Genomic DNA, 17,486 nt, shown 5'->3' on the forward strand with positions numbered 1-17,486 from the left:
AACTACCAGTGTGCACACAGACCAAACATGTGACAGAGGGCCCAGTCTTCAATGAGCCAATTTTCATATCTTAGGGTAAGCTAGTGGTCAGGAGGATGGGTGGGTGACCACAGACAGAGGTGAGTTTCTTCATACAGGTTTTTCAACTTGGGCACCAGCTTTCAAACCTGGAAAGCATGCAAGAAGTGGGGTGGGGAACAAATACTGAAAGGATTTAGGGATAAGGGGTAAATTCTGGATTTCAACTGATGCAGGTGTAAGGAATAAATTCTGATTTTATCTATTTTTGGGCACTGAGCTGCAATGGCTGAGGTTTATGCCCTTGTTCCATCAGAGGTGAACAGAAGAGCAGGATTTTTTGAATGGCAAAAGAATAGTTCATACTCAGGCTTGAGTGTGGGCAACCTCAAGAAAAAGAATTATTCCCACTCATGAAGGGGTGGTCCTTTTTATAGGATGGTCCTTTTTATAGGATAAGGGGTGGGGCTGCCAGTACATAGTGAAGCTTAGCTGTAATGATGAGGTGTGAGTGCAGGGAATATTCAGTCATGTTGAATCAACATGGAAGGTGATAGGATTAGGGAAGTGCACTTGTTTTGGAGGCTGGAAGTCCTTAGCTCCTTGTCCCTAACTGCCTAGCCCACATCACAGTACATATTCCTCCAGTAAAGCAGGAATTTTATTCAGGGAGAGGTTTATAGGATGTACAAGGCATTATACCATGTGACACACAAATCAGATAAGACAATATTCCCATTTTAGGAATTACCCTATTATAGAGCTTTAGAATCAAGGGCCTGTATTTCCCAAACTGTATGTGTGAAGAATCATCACAGAGACAGATCTATAATTACCATGGGTTAAAAATTAAATTCTCATTATTTCCACAGCAAGGAATAATGATTAGAAAGTTCATGAATTAACCTTATGTTTATTGTGGGATTTCTGCTTAATTTGTGCTTTAGGCTTTAATTATAAACGGTTTCATATGTCCTATTAAGGAATGTTAGGTTGAAAGAAACAGAAACCACCTAGAGATAGCTGAAGAGCAGAGGAATTTTTTTTATATACAAAGAATCAGAAATTTTCATGAAATTTTCATGGAGACCAAGTACTGGGCTCGAGCAGGGTCTCTGGAGACTGAGAGTCAGAAATACTGTCCACAGCCAAGCTCACTCCTTCCATCTCTCTTGGACCAATGTCTTGGATTCTCATTTCTTCTATCTGCACATCTGCTTTATTCTTTTCCTTCTCCCAAAAGACCTGCTTTCTCTAGGTCAGTAGGCACAAGGCCACTACAGTCCAGGATTCATTTACTTTCTTTGTAATCTTACAGAACTAAATTAGTGTTTCAGAGCCCCTGTTTCAGATTCCCACCAAAGTGATTCCTTTGGACAAATTTGGGTCAACTGTGAACAGCTGGGAAAAATAGCTGTGCCCAGGGGGCAGTATTATGTGGCTCACTTGCTACCCACTTAACTGGCTACATGGGAACTTACTCTAGAAGGAAGTGGGTAGTAAGGACAGGGCTCTAGGTTATGGAAAATTTAACTGTATAATTATCTGTAGTAGTATGCTAAGGATGCCATAACAGAGTATCATAGTCTGGCAGCTTAAACAATAAAGATTTATTTCCTCAGTTTGGGGTACTCAAAATCAAAGAACAAGATGAGAGTAGGATTGGGTTTTGATGAGACTTCTCTTGCTGGCTTGCAGATAACCACTTTTTTTTAAACAGATTTTATTTGTTTATTTGAGAGGTAGAGTTACAGACAGAGAGAGGGAGAGACAGAGAGAAAGGTCTTCCATTACTGATTCATTCCCCAAATGGCTGCAATGGCTAGAGCTGGGCAGATTCAAAGCCAGGAGCTGGGAGCTTCTTCCAGGTCTCCCATATGGGTGCAGGGGCCCAAGCACTTGGGCCATCTTCTATTACTTTCCCAGGCCATAATAGAGAGCTGGATCTGAAGAGAAGAAGCTGAGACTTGAACCAGTACCCATATGGGATGCTGGCACCACAGGCAGAGGCTTAGCCTAAAACGTCACACTTCCGGCCAACCACTTTCTTACAGTGTCCTCACAAAGCCTTTCCTCTGTGTATGCTTCCAGAGAGAAAGAAATTTCTGGGGCTGGCGCTGTGGCGCAGCGGGTTAAGGCCCTGGCTGAAGAGCCGGCATCCCAAATAGGTACCAGTTTGAGTCCCGGCTGCTCCTCTTCCGATCCTGCTCTCTGCTATGACCTGGGAAAGCAGCAGAGGATGGCCCAAAGTCCTTGGGCCCCTGCACCCACATGGGAGACCTGGAAGAAGTTCCTGGCTCCTGGCTTCGGATTGGCTCAGCTCCAGTCATTGCGGCCATCTGGGGAGTGATGGAAGACTTGTCTGTCTCTACTTCTCTCTGCAACTCTGTCTTTCAAATAAATAAAATAAATCTTTTAAAAGAAAAGAAAATTTTTGTTGTTTTTTTTTCTCTTTTCAGTATACCAGTCTTAAAGGACAAAAGTTCCACTCTTATGCCCTCATTTATTTTGTTTACTTCTTTAAAGGTCCTTTGTCCAAATACAGTCACACTGGGAGTTTGGTGAGATGGGGAGGGTGACACAGTTCAGTCTATAGCAGCATACCATATCGTTATATCCTACAAAAGGATGCCTTTAGTTTAATTTCTGAGTATGATGCACACTGTTTTACTTTTTGGTCACTAATGTTCTAGAACAGTTGAATACTTACTGAAGACTAATTCGTGGGTTAGTTTTTTTTCCTCCTGACATATTCACACATACACATATACACACACACATAGTACTTACTGTCATGTAAAGTCATTTTTCAATTATCCACACTAAGGAAGCTGTATGGTAGACATTCAGACTGCTCTGAAATCATGAGAATTGTTGCAGTTGTACTATTCTAGTAATCAAGTGTCCTCAAAGAAAAAGCAGTATAGCTCAGATAACCTAGAGCTTACCTTTGCCATGCTTTTATATAGACTTACAGTATTTTAATTAAGTAGGAAAAAATGCTCTATTGGAGCCATGTAGATATCTCCACCCTATTTATTTAATGAGGGCAAGTGATACAGACAAGAAAGCATGAAACAAAGCAACAGCAGTGAGTACATGTAGTAGGAAAAACTAAGATAATTCTGCAGTATGCAGAAGTCAAATAAAATATGTCATATTTATCATACCACTCAGAGGACTGCAGCTGAGTTTAACTGGAACCAAAAAGAATTCCCCTCTAAGAAAACACTGCTCAACTTTGTCACTGAAATCCATTCACTCAATCCCCATGATTTACCATTCAACTATTATTTGAATTCCACTCTGAAAACAAAAGTCTTAAAGTATCTCAAAAGATAGTTACTTTATTCTGCTCTCAGCAAATAGTTCTGAACACTTGTGGTCCTCTTAGACCCAGCAATATGGAAATAGTGTCAAGCCTTGAGCCATTCAAAGACTGTCCTATGGAGTGCTAAACTAACGCTGCTGTGCACATCTGGCTGCCATTGAGAAACTAACATTGAGAACCTACTATTTAGACTTACATTGTTACATCATCTATGCAGGACATTTTTATTTCACATAAAACTATTAATTGACTTCTCCTTAAATATAGAAAAAAAGGAGTAAAGTCTGCTATTTTGTCAAGAAATTCCTATAAAATATAAGAAAATAGTGTTAAAATGTCCTCAATTTCTTTTTAGTGTGATTTTTGCTGAGGGATAATTCTTTTCAAAAATATTTTTATGTCTATTTATCTTACTTGAAAGGCAGAGTGATAGTGAAGACAGAACAATCTTCCATCTGCTGGCTCACTCCCCAAATTTCCACAATAGCTCTGTCTAGGCCAGACTGAGGTCAGGATCCAAGAATTCCATGGAGTCTCCCACATGGGTGGCAGGATCCCAAGTACTTGGGCCATCATCTGCCACCCCTCAGGAACATTAGTGGGAATGACAGGTTGGAAGTGCAGAGTACACAGAACTCAAACTGGCACTCCTATCTTGCATGTTGGCATTCCAAGTGGTGGCTTAACCCACTGTATCACAATGACTTCCCCAATAGACAGTTCTTTAAAGCACTGTGTATCATAAAACACATACCAGATTGGTCCGAACTTAGCTAATGTGTCCATTGATGATCATTAGTCTCTTGTCTTGATTCAGTTTTGTCAAAAAAAAAAAAGTAACTATTTTTATGAACAGCCTACATGTGAAGGCTCAGTGGCATCTTTCTCATATTACCTCATTTAATCCTCACAAAACCAAGGAAAGGTGAGTACTATTACTTTCATTCCACAGGTCAGAACACTGGTGCTCTGAGACTGAACTTCTTTGCCAGGGTCACACTTGGCTACTTTAAATTCTCAAAACATAACAAAAAGCCACCATGATTATGCTCAGAGATGTTCTTTATACAAATAGTGTATGAAGACCTCCAAGATGTTATTCCTCATCTTTCTTCACTTCTGTCACCTAGGAAATGTTAGTACATCAAAGACTATTCAATCTATTTTTCTCTGTTGATGTTGCAATCGAGGCAAAGCACACACTGAATGGCAGTGCTTTCCACTTTGTGTCCTGTGTTAGAAAACATCTTCAAATACAGCTACATCTGAAAAAAAAATAGATAGAAACTTCAATAGCTCTGAGTCAGGCCAAATGTTATTATTATAATTTGCAAAGAAGCCTCCACAACATTTTTCCTGCCTATGTTTAAGGCTTAGGCAGAAACAGAGCTAAGATTTATACCCACGAATGCCAAGTTCAAAATTATGGTTCCCATGACAGTCACAACTTACCCTCAAGCACACAAGTAGTATTTTTAGCTGTTAGGTTACAGTAGGAATGTTACAGCCTAAAATATATGTGTGGTATGTTCAGATTACAGCTAATACAAGATTGGTTAATTTAGGTTTTCTTTTTTCTGTTTGTATTTACACATAAGCTGATTCACTTGAGTGTGACTTTTCTACTTAAAGATACGTGCATTGCAAATTCAAGAGGTAGTAATTACTTGCAAATTTTAATTAAATTACTTAGAGCTTAAAATAGGAAGACTATGAGCTCAGCACTCCCTGACAGGCAGTGGGAATATGATAACCTCAGAGCACATCCGAATGTTTAAGTTAAGGAGACTCAGGAGGAAACAGAGCTATCTTGTTTACAAGGGAGAGAAACATCAAGGTTAAAACAAACTACACAGGCTAGTAAGTATATTTCCTGTTATTGTATTTTATGTTCTAATGATCCTGATACATGCATATAAGTAATTCTTGTGAATGCTTTCCCACATTTAGTCATTTTCTAAATGCATACAATGAAGTTGATGCGGACATTTGATTTTTTTTTTTTGACAGGCAGAGTGGACAGTGAGAGAGAGACAGAGAGAAAGGTCTTCCTTTGCCGTTGGTTCACCCTCCAATGGCCGCCACGGCTGGCGCGCTGCAGCCAGCGCACAACGCTGATCCGAAGGCAGGAGCCAGGTGCTTCTCCTGGTCTCCCATGGGGTGCAGGGCCCAAGCACTTGGGCCATCCTCCACTGCACTCCCTGGCCTGGCCTGGAAGAGGGGCAACCGGGACAGAATCCGACGCCCCGACCAGGACTAGAACCCGGTGTGCCGGTGCCACAAGGCGGAGGATTAGCCTAGTGAGCCGCGGCGCCGGCCGACATTTGATCTTGAGTGCTAGAATGTGCTCATGTGTCTGGGCCTGAAAATGGGTTCTAAAGAAGAAATAAGAAAGAGGGTATGGACTAAAGGAAGCAATATATATTTAACTTCCCTCATCTATTCAGATTATTTAGGTACCAGTGGCTATTTTGGGAAAACTGAGTGGACTGGCTTCTGTGGATGATGAAATTATCTGAGTCAGTAGAGATGTACTTGATACATGCCATTTAAAAAAAATTCCTTTTTTTTTTAAGATTTACTTATTTATTTGAAAGTCAGAGTTACACAGAAAGGAGGAGAGGCAGAGAGAGAGGCCTTCCATCCGCTGGTTCACTCCCCTGTTGGCTGCAACAGCTGGAGCTACGCCGATCCAAAGCCAGGAGCCAGGAACTTCTTCCGGGTCTCCCACGTGGGTTTATTGGTCCAAAGACTTGGGCCATTTTCTGCTGCTTTCCCAGGCCATAGCAGAGAGCTGAATTCGAAGTGGAGCAGCCGGGTCTTGAAGCGGCGCCCACCATGATGCCTGCACAGCAGACGGCAGCTTAACTCACTGTGCACCTCCACTCAAATAAATATTGAAGTGTTTTTCAAATTGTAGTTCCCAAGGTCAACAGCATTAGCATCACCTGAGAACATAGAAATGTTGATTTCTCCAGTCTTTCCTGACATGTACTGAATCATTTAGGCATTTAGGGTGGGGACCAGAAATCTGTTTTAAGATGACCTCCAGGTAATTCTGATGCAAGTTAAAGTTTGAGAATTCCTGATTAAAAGAATGAATCCTGAGTATCCACAGAAACATAGAATGCCTATATCAGAAAACTTTTTTGAGATATATCTGAGAAATAGAAAGCAAAGCAAATTGGATTCTCAGAGCAACTTTGTAAGAAAAAAATTATAAATCTTATGTGTACGAGATAAAGTCTTCTAGGAAAAAAGCAGTTTGGGAAAAGGATTATCTTTTCAAGAAAATGGTGAGGTGGTGGTAGAGTAATAGGAGATATAGTGTGGAGAAGCCCTTGGTGATTAATTAGGCAGCTGCATTTCATGTCAGGGTTGACCATTCTCCTCATTTGCTGGTGCCTCCCGCACTCCAGTAATGGTTGCAAGATAACTGCTGAATCTCCAGGCCACTTACTGGATCCCATGAAATTTGAAAAAAAAAAAAAGTAATAAAGAAAATATCAACAAACTTGGCTAGAATCACCTTATAGCCACAAACCCACATAAGATTTTATAAATTACAATACCACATAAGTGTATTTCTTATATTCAGAGAGACTTAAGACTATGTTGCATTGGTGAAAATTTTAAAATATAATTAACAAAATGAAAACTCAATTGATGGACTGAATAATAGAATGGACAGAGCTAAAAACAAGACTACTGTGTTAGAAAATCAACCTGTGGCCAGGTTTGTGGCATAGCAGGCATCCCTGCAACACTGGCATCCCATATGGCCAAATCCTAGCTGCTCCACTTCTGATCCAGTTCCCTGCTAATGGCCTTGGAAAGGCAGAGAAGATGACTCAAGTGTTTGTGCCCTGGCCACTGGTGTGAGAGACCCAGATAAAGCTACTGGCTCCTGGATTTGACCTGGCTCAGCCCAGCTGTTGTGACCACCTGGGTAGTGAACCAGTGAATGGAAGATCTTTCTCCCTCCCTTTCTCTCTTTCTCTCTCTCTCTCTCTCTAACTCTGACTTTCAAATAAAATAAGTAAATCTTTCAAAAAAATCAACCTAAAAATTATTAGAAAATATTCCATAGCTTAAAGTCTTTATAAATTTCAAGCACGAATGGAAAAATAGCCATGGAGAAATATCTAAACACCAAAGATTAAATTTTTTAAATCCGAAGAACTTTCTGGAGCGGATGTTTAGCCTGACGGTTAAGAAACCCACAACCCAGGCCAGCGCTGCGGCTCACTAGGCTAATCCTCCACCTGCGGCGCCGGCACACCGGGTTCTAGTCCTGGTTGAGGCTCCGGATTCTGTCCCGGTTGCTCCTCTTCCCATCCAGCTCTCTGCTGTGGCCTGAGAAGGCAGTGGAGGATGGCCCAAGTGCTTGGGCCCTGCACCTGCATGGGAGACCAGGAGGAAGCACCTGGCTCCTGGCTTTGGATCAGCGCAGCACACCAACGGTAGCAGCCATTTGGGGGGTGAACCAACAGAAAAGGAAGACCAAAAAAAAAAAGAAAAAGAAACCCACATCCTGGGGGCAAGTGCTGTGGCACAGTGGTGGTATCCCATATGGGCACCAGTTCAAGTCCTGGCTGCTCTGCTTCTGATCTAGCTCCTTGTTAATGCACTTGGGAAAGCAGCAGAGGATGGCTTAAGTTGTTGGGTCCCTGCATGGGAAGCCCAAAAGAAGCTCCTTGGGTCCTGACTTTGGATCAGCTCAGCTCCAGCCACTGTGGCCAACTGGGGAGTGAATCAACAGATAAAAGACATTCCTCTGTCTCTGTCTCTACCTCTATCTGTATTTTATTGGCAAGACCAATAAAATAAGCAAACTTTTGATAATAAGATAAAAGACACACATAAAAATAGCATTAAGAGGGGTCAGCACTATGGCGTAGCGGGTAAAGCTGTCATTTGCAGTGCCAGCATCCTATATTGGCGCCGGTTTGAGTCCCAGCTACTCCACTTCCACTCTAGCTCCCTGATAATGCACCTGGAAAAGCAGCGCAGGATGGTCCAGGTGCTTGGGCTCCTCACCCAAAAACTTGGAAGAAGATTCTCCTTCTCTCTTTCTCTTTCCCCCTCTCTGTAGTTCAGACTTATAAGAAAATCATAAGAAATTAAAATGGTGCATGCCAAAGATAAAGATTTCTTTGTAATTATCAGAAAAGATAAAAAATAATTCTGTTGCAATAAATCTAAAAATCTAGATCACATAGATGATTTCCATGGGAACAAAATGGACTAAAATACAGATATCTTAATATATCAGTAACCAAAAAATAATTTTTGAGGATTAAATTTTAAAACACCCCTACAAGTATACCAAGACTGGATTATTTAAAGGCAAATCTGCCAAATAAAGAACAGATCATTTTGTACCATATAAACCAAGCCAAAAGATAGAAAAATTTGAAAAACCTGGCAGCCAGTTTTGATATCAAAGCTGAAACTATAATACAAATAAAACGGGAGGCTTATTTCACTTACAAATATGGATTAAGAGTCATAAATAAGATATCAGCATATAAAATCCATCTCTCTGACAAAACCGGGTTTACACAAGGAATTCAAGCATGATTCATTATAATAAAGAAGAATTTGAAAAAAATGATGATTACACTTGGAGCCGGAAGACCTGTGTTCTAGCGTTAGATCATGCAGATCAGTGAGCCTGTCTGCACTGTGGTAATGTTTATGTTTAAAAAACAAATTATGAAAAATAAGATTGGCTTCTTCTCAGGGAGAACACCAAGTGCCGGAGGATGCCGGTACAGCAGGAGGGCCCTGGAATGGGAGGCCTCTGCTGCGGCATGCGGGGCTGCGGTCAGGACCCCAGCAGAGGACAAGGAGTGGCTCCCCATCACCAGGCTGGGCTGCCTGGTCAAGGACATAAAGATCAAGTCCATGGAGGAGGTCTACCTCTCCTCCCTGACCTTCAAGGAGTCTGGATCACTGACTTCTCCCTGGGGGTAGCCCTCAAGGAGGATGTTTTGAAGATCATGCCAGTGCAGAAGCAGATGCAGTCTGGCCAGGGGACCAGGTTCAAGGCATTCATTTGTTGCCATCAGGGACTACACCGGCCATGTTAGCCTGGACATGAACTGCTCCAAGGAGGTAATCACCACCATCCGAGGGGCCATCATCCTTGCCAAGCTCTCAATTGTGCTTGTGTGCAGGTGCTAACTGAGGGGAACAAGATCGGCAAACCTCACACCGAGTCTGGAAAGGGGACGAGACGCTGTGGCTCTGTGCTGCTATGCATCATTCCTGCTCCCAGAGGCCCTGGCATCATCTCCACTCCTGTCCCCAAGAAGGTGCTAATGATGGCTGGCATTGATGACTGCCACAGCTCAGCCAGGACCACCTTCAATGCTATCTCCAAGACCTACAGCTAGCTGACCCCCAACCTCTAGAGATTGTGTTCACCAAGTCTCCCTACTAGGAATTCACAGACCATCTTCTGAAGACTCACAGAGGCTGTGCACAGGACCCAGGTTCCAGCTGTGGCTACAACACAGATTTTCACACAAGAAAAATAAAGTGAATTAAGCCTGTTTAAAAAAAATATTGCATGGAGTGGGGATTTTTTTTTTATTATATTACACTGATCAAGCAAGGATCATTCAGTTAAATGTCTTAGATAGACACACATTTTTACAAAGGAGAAAATGCTTCCTGAGTCATATTTGTAGGGCCACTCCTATAGTGACACATTAAGATTTCTGAAGTGGAAGAAGAATGAGGATCAAACAGTACTTATAATATGGTGATTACTCAGAAAGTGGTTCCAGAAGATAAATAACTAGGGTGAACCTATAGATTAGTAATTGCTACTCAAGCACATTTAATTCTTAGGAATGAATGTACAAATAAAATGAGTTAAACCTGACAACCATTAGGTCAAGTAGTGTAGGTCAAGCACTGAAAAAAATGTCTTTACTCTGATACCTTGCAATACTTCCAAAGTATTCCTCTGTAGTTGACCTCTATGAGATGTTGGTAACAAAATTCTATCAAGCAACTTTACAAAGTATTGTGACATCTATGAATGGAATATCATGTAACCAATAAAAATAAATTTTATAAAGGATAAAAACATATCATTAGAAATAATACCACTAAAATGTTGATTTTTAAGAAGCAGAACATAGAATTGTGAATATAGAGTAGTATCATTGTATTAAAAATATAGACATTTATTTGTAGTTTACATACATATAAAATGCATAATATATGTAAGTGTTCAGTCTTCAACATTTACAGCCATCTGAATTCACTCTTTCCCTGAAAACCAATATAATGCCCTTTTTAATTTCTCTAAACTAGCCAGCCTTTCTTTAATCATCCATTTCTGCGTAATCTCTCTCTTTTGACACTACCTTCTTTAAGGGTAGATGTCCCTAGTCCATCATTCTTCAGAGTACCACTAACCTAAAGGTGTTGGTGTGAAGACCTTTGCTAAAAGTTGAGGATTATGGGAGCAATTTCTATAGCACATACAAGAAACTAAAATAACTAGTAGAATAAGGGAAAATTTCCCCATTAAGTCTACTGTAAAGCTACTAAGATTAAAGCATTATGGTGATGCATCTAGAATAAAGCAATAGGATAAATATTATAGCCAAACATTAAATTCAACATATGTAAAAATTGAGCATATGATAAGAAAAGTGTTCTGTAACAGTAGGGAAAGAAGACACTCTTCAATGGTCAGCAAGAAAACTAGCAAACTATTTTCTTAAATTAGATGCCAACTCATGTTATATTCCAAAATAAATATGGGTTAAATATTTATACTGAAAGTGATAACATTCAACATTAGACGTTAGTAAAGGAATTTCTAGGGCTGGTGCTGTGATGCAGTGGATTAAAGCCTCGGCCTGCAGTGCTGGCATCCCATATAGGTGCTGGTTCAAGTCCGGCTGCTCCACTTTCAATCCAGCCCCCTCCTAACATGCCTGGAGAAGCAGCAGAGGGTGGCCCAAGTCCTTGGGTCCCTGCACCCACTTGGGAGACCTGGAGGAAGCTCCTAGCTCCTGGCTTTGAATAGACCCAGCACTGGCTGCTGCAGTCATTTGGGGAGAGAACCAGCAGATGGAAGGTTTCTCTGTTTCTCTCTCTCTCTCTGCAACTCTGTCTTTCAAAATAAAATAAATAAATCTTTAAAAAAAAAAAGGAATTTCTGAAACCCAAGAGTAAAACTAGATGACTTAGAAAGGAACTAGCCAGTACATGTTTAAAAAGCTGTTCAACTAGTTAAATAAAAAGACAAAAATTTACTTAAAAATATGTTTGTGTTCATAAAATCTAAATAACTGATTGGTTTAAATACCCATCAAAAGAGTTTAGTCAAGTAGTTATGTCCCTGCTACCCATGTGAGAGATACAAATGGAGTTCCTGATTTCTACCTTTGGCTGTCTCAGGCATGTTAGAGTGAACCATTGGGTAGAAGATCTCTTTCCATCTCCTCTTTCTTTCAAATAAACTAAAACTAGATAAATGCAAATTTAAAAATAACTATAATATTTGTACAATTTGGCTTATTTTTAAAAGCTCTCAAAAAAGGAAATAGATAAATCTATAGTTGTCTGGTTTTTTGTTTGTTTGTTTTTTACTAAAGAAGACTTAGTAGAAATAGAAAATAGTAACCCAAAGGGACAAATACCACTTGTTCTCCTTGATAGGTGACAACTAACTGAACACCAAAAAGGAAACCTGTTAAAGTGAAATGAACACTATGAGAAACGGTGACTTGATCAGCCCTTGCCCTGACTGTTGATGAGCAACTTAATATGTTATCCCTCTTAGTATTTTTTTTAATACTTTTGGTTGAATATTGTAATCAATACACAATTCTTCTTAAGTGCTGAAACTTAACTGAAAAGTGATCGCTGTTAAATATAACAGTGGCAATAAGAGAGGGAAGAGATGTGCAATTCGGGACATGCTCAAGCTGACTTACCTCAAATGGTAGAGTTAGAAACATACCAGGAAATTCCAATTCAATCCTATCAAGGTGGCATGTACCAATGCTATCTCACTAGTCCAAGTGATCAATTTCTGTTCACAACTGATCATAATGATAGGACTAAGAACCAAAGGGATCACATAAACAAGAATAGTGTCTGCAAATACTAGCTGATAGAATACAAAAGGGAGAGAATGATCCAACCTGGGAAGTGAGATACACACATACAGACCCATAGAATGGCAAATGTCCTGAACAACACTCTGGCCTCAGAATCAGCCCTTAAGGCATGTGGATCCAGCTGAAAAGCCCATGAGAGTATTTCAGGCATGGAAAGCCAAGACACTCTGGGGGAAAAAAAAAAAAAAACCTAAATGAAAGATCTCCGCGAGTGAGATCCCAGTGGAAAGAACGGGTCATCAAAGAAGGAGGTACCTTTCTCTGAAGGGAGGAGAGAACTTCCACTTTGACCGTGGCCTTGTCTAAATATGATCAGAGTCAGTGAACTCAGGGGGCTTCCATAGCCTTGGCAGCTCATGACAAGAGCCTAGGGTGATTACTGAGGCCATAAACAAGAGTGTCAATTTGTTAAGTCAACAACAGGAGTCACTGTGCACTTACTCCTCATGTAGGATCTCTGTCCTTAGTGTGCTGTACATTGAGATTTAATGCTATAACTAGTACTCAAACAGTATTTTTCACTTTATGTTTCTGTGTGGGAGCAAACTGTTGAAATCTTTACTTAATGTATGCTAAACTGATCTTCTGTATATAAAGAGAATTGAAAATGAATCTTGATGTGAATGGAATGGGGGAGGGAGAGGGAAAGGGGAGGGTTGCGAGTGGGAAGGACGTTATGGGGGGGAAGCCATTGTAATCCATAAGCTGTACTTTGGAAATTTATATTCATTAAATAAAAGTTAAAAAAAAAAGAAAATAGTAACCAAAAGTGCCTCATAATTTCACCCTCTGAGACAATTTCTATTAAGTATTCAGTATGAGGACAGGCACTTGGCTTAGGAGTTTAGATGTTAATAATCATGCCTAGGTCCCACATCAGAGTACCTAGGTTCAACTTCCAACAGCAGCTTCTGATTCCTGTTTCCTGTTAATGCAGACCCTGGGAGGCAGTAGTGATTGCTCAAGTAATTGAGTTCTTGTTGCCCATGAAGGAGGCCTAGATTGAGTTACTGGCTCATAGCACTGAACCCAGCCAATTTGGGCATTTGTTGGTGGACCAGAAGATAGGAGATCAATCTCTCTCTCTCCCTCTCTCTCTGCTTCTCAAAAAAATCATAGTAATACATCCTTTTGTAATTTGTTACATGTATACATTATTTCTCTACAAAAATAAACATCATGTCATCAAAATTTTCATGAGATTGGACAATCTCTAGTCCTAACCTTCTAATCAGAAAAGTGTAGAGTATTGATTTTCATCAAATTTTTTTTGCTTCTTTCCCAGATTAGACCAAGCATTTATTTGCTTTTCATTTTATTCAACTCCACCCATTAAACCACAACTTATCAGGTCCTTTCAAGATAAGCTGGCTGTAAGTCATGATACCTTGGCTGGTCTATCCAGACCTGTCTGACTCATTCACCTAGTCTTGGCTAGGCTCATTTCTTGGATTATATGGTCCAGTACATATTAATGAGGTATACACAGAAATCACTCTATTACTGCCACTAACCAGTTTTGGACTTGAATAGATCACTTGTCTCTCTGGAACTGTTCTTTCATGCAATCAATTATCTATCAACTTCTGAGTGTCTTTTGCACATACAACACTGATTAAATATTGGGAATACTATTGTTAATATGACACATATCTGCCTTCCAAGAGTGATAGAGAAAGGCAGAGAGGCAAGTAAGCACAGATATAAAATGTGAGAATGAAGAGAAAAGGCAGCCCAAAAGAGTTTGACCACAAGGTTGTCAAATTCCTTTCAAACTTTAAAAATATATGGCTTACCTTAAAGAAAGGAACTAATTTTCCATCATATTAGAAATTATATGTTTATTCCTCAAACACCTAACCTACTAGCAACACAGTATACTGCGGAACATGGATTTTTCCCTTTGTGATCATCTGGCTAACTAGGAGTTTTGACTTGCTGACTTGGCCAGCATGAAGAGAAGGAATCATAGCCTATCCTATCCATAGCCTAGAAAAGGATCAAAATTCAAAGTCTGGACTACAGTTTCTACTGAATCTATATTGGTTTGGCACCATTGTAAAGTTGAAAAGTCATAAGCAGAAACCATCTGAAGTCAACATCTTTTTAAATGTTTGTTTATTTTTTTATTTTTATTTCAAAGTGTGTGTGTGTGTGTGTGTGTGTGTGTTGGCGTGGAAAGAGACAGAGACAGAGAGAGATCTTCCATTCATTGGTTCACTTCCCAAATGTCCACAACAGCCAAAACCAGGAATCGTCCTGGTCTCCCACGTGAAGGGCAAGGACCCAAGTACTTGAGCCATCATCTGCTGCCTCCCAGGGTACATATTAGCAGGAAGCCGGATGAGAAATAGGGTGGGACTTGAACGCAGGCATTTCAATATGGGATGTGAATGTTCCAACCAGCGGCTTAACTGCTGCACCACACCTGCCCCTGTCTATCTCTTTACCATTAAGGAGGCATGTCACAGACCCCTAATCCAAAGTAGCCATTCATATTTTGCCAGATGATCTGCAAATGTCTTTAAGTTAGAAATGTGTGTAGGAATTGACAACAGACTTTTCTGGGTATGTACCACCTTGTTTGGTCTGTCCCGTGAATTTCTGGGCTTCCAGGTGTGCGAACCAAGCAGGAAAGAGTTCTGGAAGGGCGGCATACTCAGGGCAGCTGTCAGGGGAGCAGATTCAGAGCACAGCTGTTCAGCTCAGAGTGGCAGAAACAAAGACTGTTTCTGCCTGCCACAGAAATCAGCTGGGATATCTGCTATTCTTGCCAATTGGTCTATATTAAATTTGTAATTCAGGGGCTAAAATTAAAACTAAAACTAAGCCACGATTTCTGGAACTATCTTCAAACATTCAAGTCACAGCAGTACTTCTTTTAATACAGCCAGCCATTTTCTGAGGCTAAAAAGGAATTTCCTGTAAGCAGAAAAGTCTGAAGAGAGTTCTTCAAAGATCCTTGAGGGAAATTTGTCTGAGAGCAAGAAAGGAAAGTTCAAGATGCTTTAGAGACTACACATATGGAAAAATACTTAGACTGCCATGGTAGAGGAGGTTAGCATAGACAGTACATGAAAATGCACTATTGAGTTAGAAATCCTGCTCAAAACTAAGAGTATGAGCACTATTAAAGATCGCCTTGTAAAACACAGACACAGAACACACACATGTGCACACATAATACATTATATGAAGGTGAAGTAGGCAGGCATATAGGTTAAAATTGATTAGGTTTGTGAGCTGGAAGAACACACCTTTGCCACACTCCTATTTGATCTCACGCCCTACCTGATACCTTTGCCACACCCCGTGTGACCTTATGCCTCTACCTGGCCACACCTGGGTGCCCCCCAGCCAATCAGGTTAATTAACCACTCCCCTTTGAAAGTGGGTTAAAAGCCTGGGACACAGTGTGTCTGTCCTTCTCTTTTCCCTGGCCTCTTGCCAGGAGGGGGCTTGCTGTAGCCCTGCGCCTCCAGGGCACGTGGCCTTCGGGACACCTGCCCTAGGCTTCCTGGCCTAGATGCTCCTCCACGTGGCTGGTTCCTGGTGCTTGGTATGAACCCAGATTTACCTCTCTCTCTTAATAAAGCTCTCACTCTCTTATGCATCTTTCTCACTAAATAAAAGCCTAAAATGTACCGTGCTGCCTCTGATCCAGCTCCCTGCTAAGGCATCTGGGAAAGCAGCAGAAGATGACCCAAGCCCTTGGGCCCCTGAACCCACGTGGGAGACCCAGAGGAAGCTCCTGGCTCCTGCTGGCTCCTGGCTTCAGGCTGACCAGCTCAGGCCATTGTAGCCTTCTGGGGAGTGAACCAGCAGATGGAAGATCTCTCTCAGTCTCTCCCTCTCTCTAACTCTGCCTTTCAAATAAATAAAATCATCTTTTTCAAAAAGATAGAAAAAGCTATGCATGAATTTCAAAATTTTATGCACCAAATTCAACTTACTTCTATTTTCATTTTCCATGAACTTTTAAAAATCCCTCATGTATACATATTATATTAATATTATATACATTATATATAATATATATTAATGCAGGAGTGAGAATCAATTTTTTTTAACTATGGCTGTAGCAACATCCGTCGAGCAACTGTCCTGATTTATCTGGAACTTAGGGTATCCTGGGACATGGGATTTTCAGTATGAAAATGGGACAGTCCTGGGCAAGTAGGATGATTGGTCACCCAATGTAAGGGTTCCATCCAATTGGAAGAGATCCCAGATGTGTACAACCAAGGTAAACTTACTGACACTACACCTGATCTCTAATCCCTGCTATCTGAGAATTTTTGTACCAAATAAGCCCTAAGAGTCATGCAGTCCCATGCTTAGTTCCCCAGATTTCTTGTGCTTTCTCTTGTCTCTGAGCCTTTACACACACTGCTTCATCCACCTAGAAAAGAATGGGTCATCAAAGAAGGAGGTACCTTTCTCTGAAGGGAGGAGAGAACTTCCACTTTGACCGTGGCCTTGTCTAAATATGATCAGAGTCAGTGAACTCAGGGGGCTTCCATAGCCTTGGCAGCTCATGACAAGAGCCTAGGGTGATTACTGAGGCCATAAACAAGAGTGTCAATTTGTTAAGTCAACAACAGGAGTCACTGTGCACTTACTCCTCATGTAGGATCTTTGTCCTTAGTGTGCTGTACATTGAGATTTAATGCTATAACTAGTACTCAAACAGTATTTTTCACTTTGTTTCTGTGTGGGAGCAAACTGTTGAAATCTTTACTTTATGTATGCTAAACTGATCTTCTGTATATAAAGAGAATCGAAAATGAATCTTGATGTGAATGGAAGGGGAGAGGGAGTGGATAAGGGGAGGGTTGCGGGTTGGAGGGACGTTATGGGGGGGGAAGCCATTGTAATCCATAAGCTGTACTTTGGAAATTTATATTCATTAAATAAAAGTTTAAAAAAAAAGAAAAAGAAAATCCCTTCCTGATCTAGCTAACACCTATTACATCCTACAA

This window comes from Oryctolagus cuniculus, chromosome 2, assembly GCF_964237555.1.
Source record: "Oryctolagus cuniculus chromosome 2, mOryCun1.1, whole genome shotgun sequence".
NCBI lineage: Eukaryota > Metazoa > Chordata > Mammalia > Lagomorpha > Leporidae > Oryctolagus > Oryctolagus cuniculus.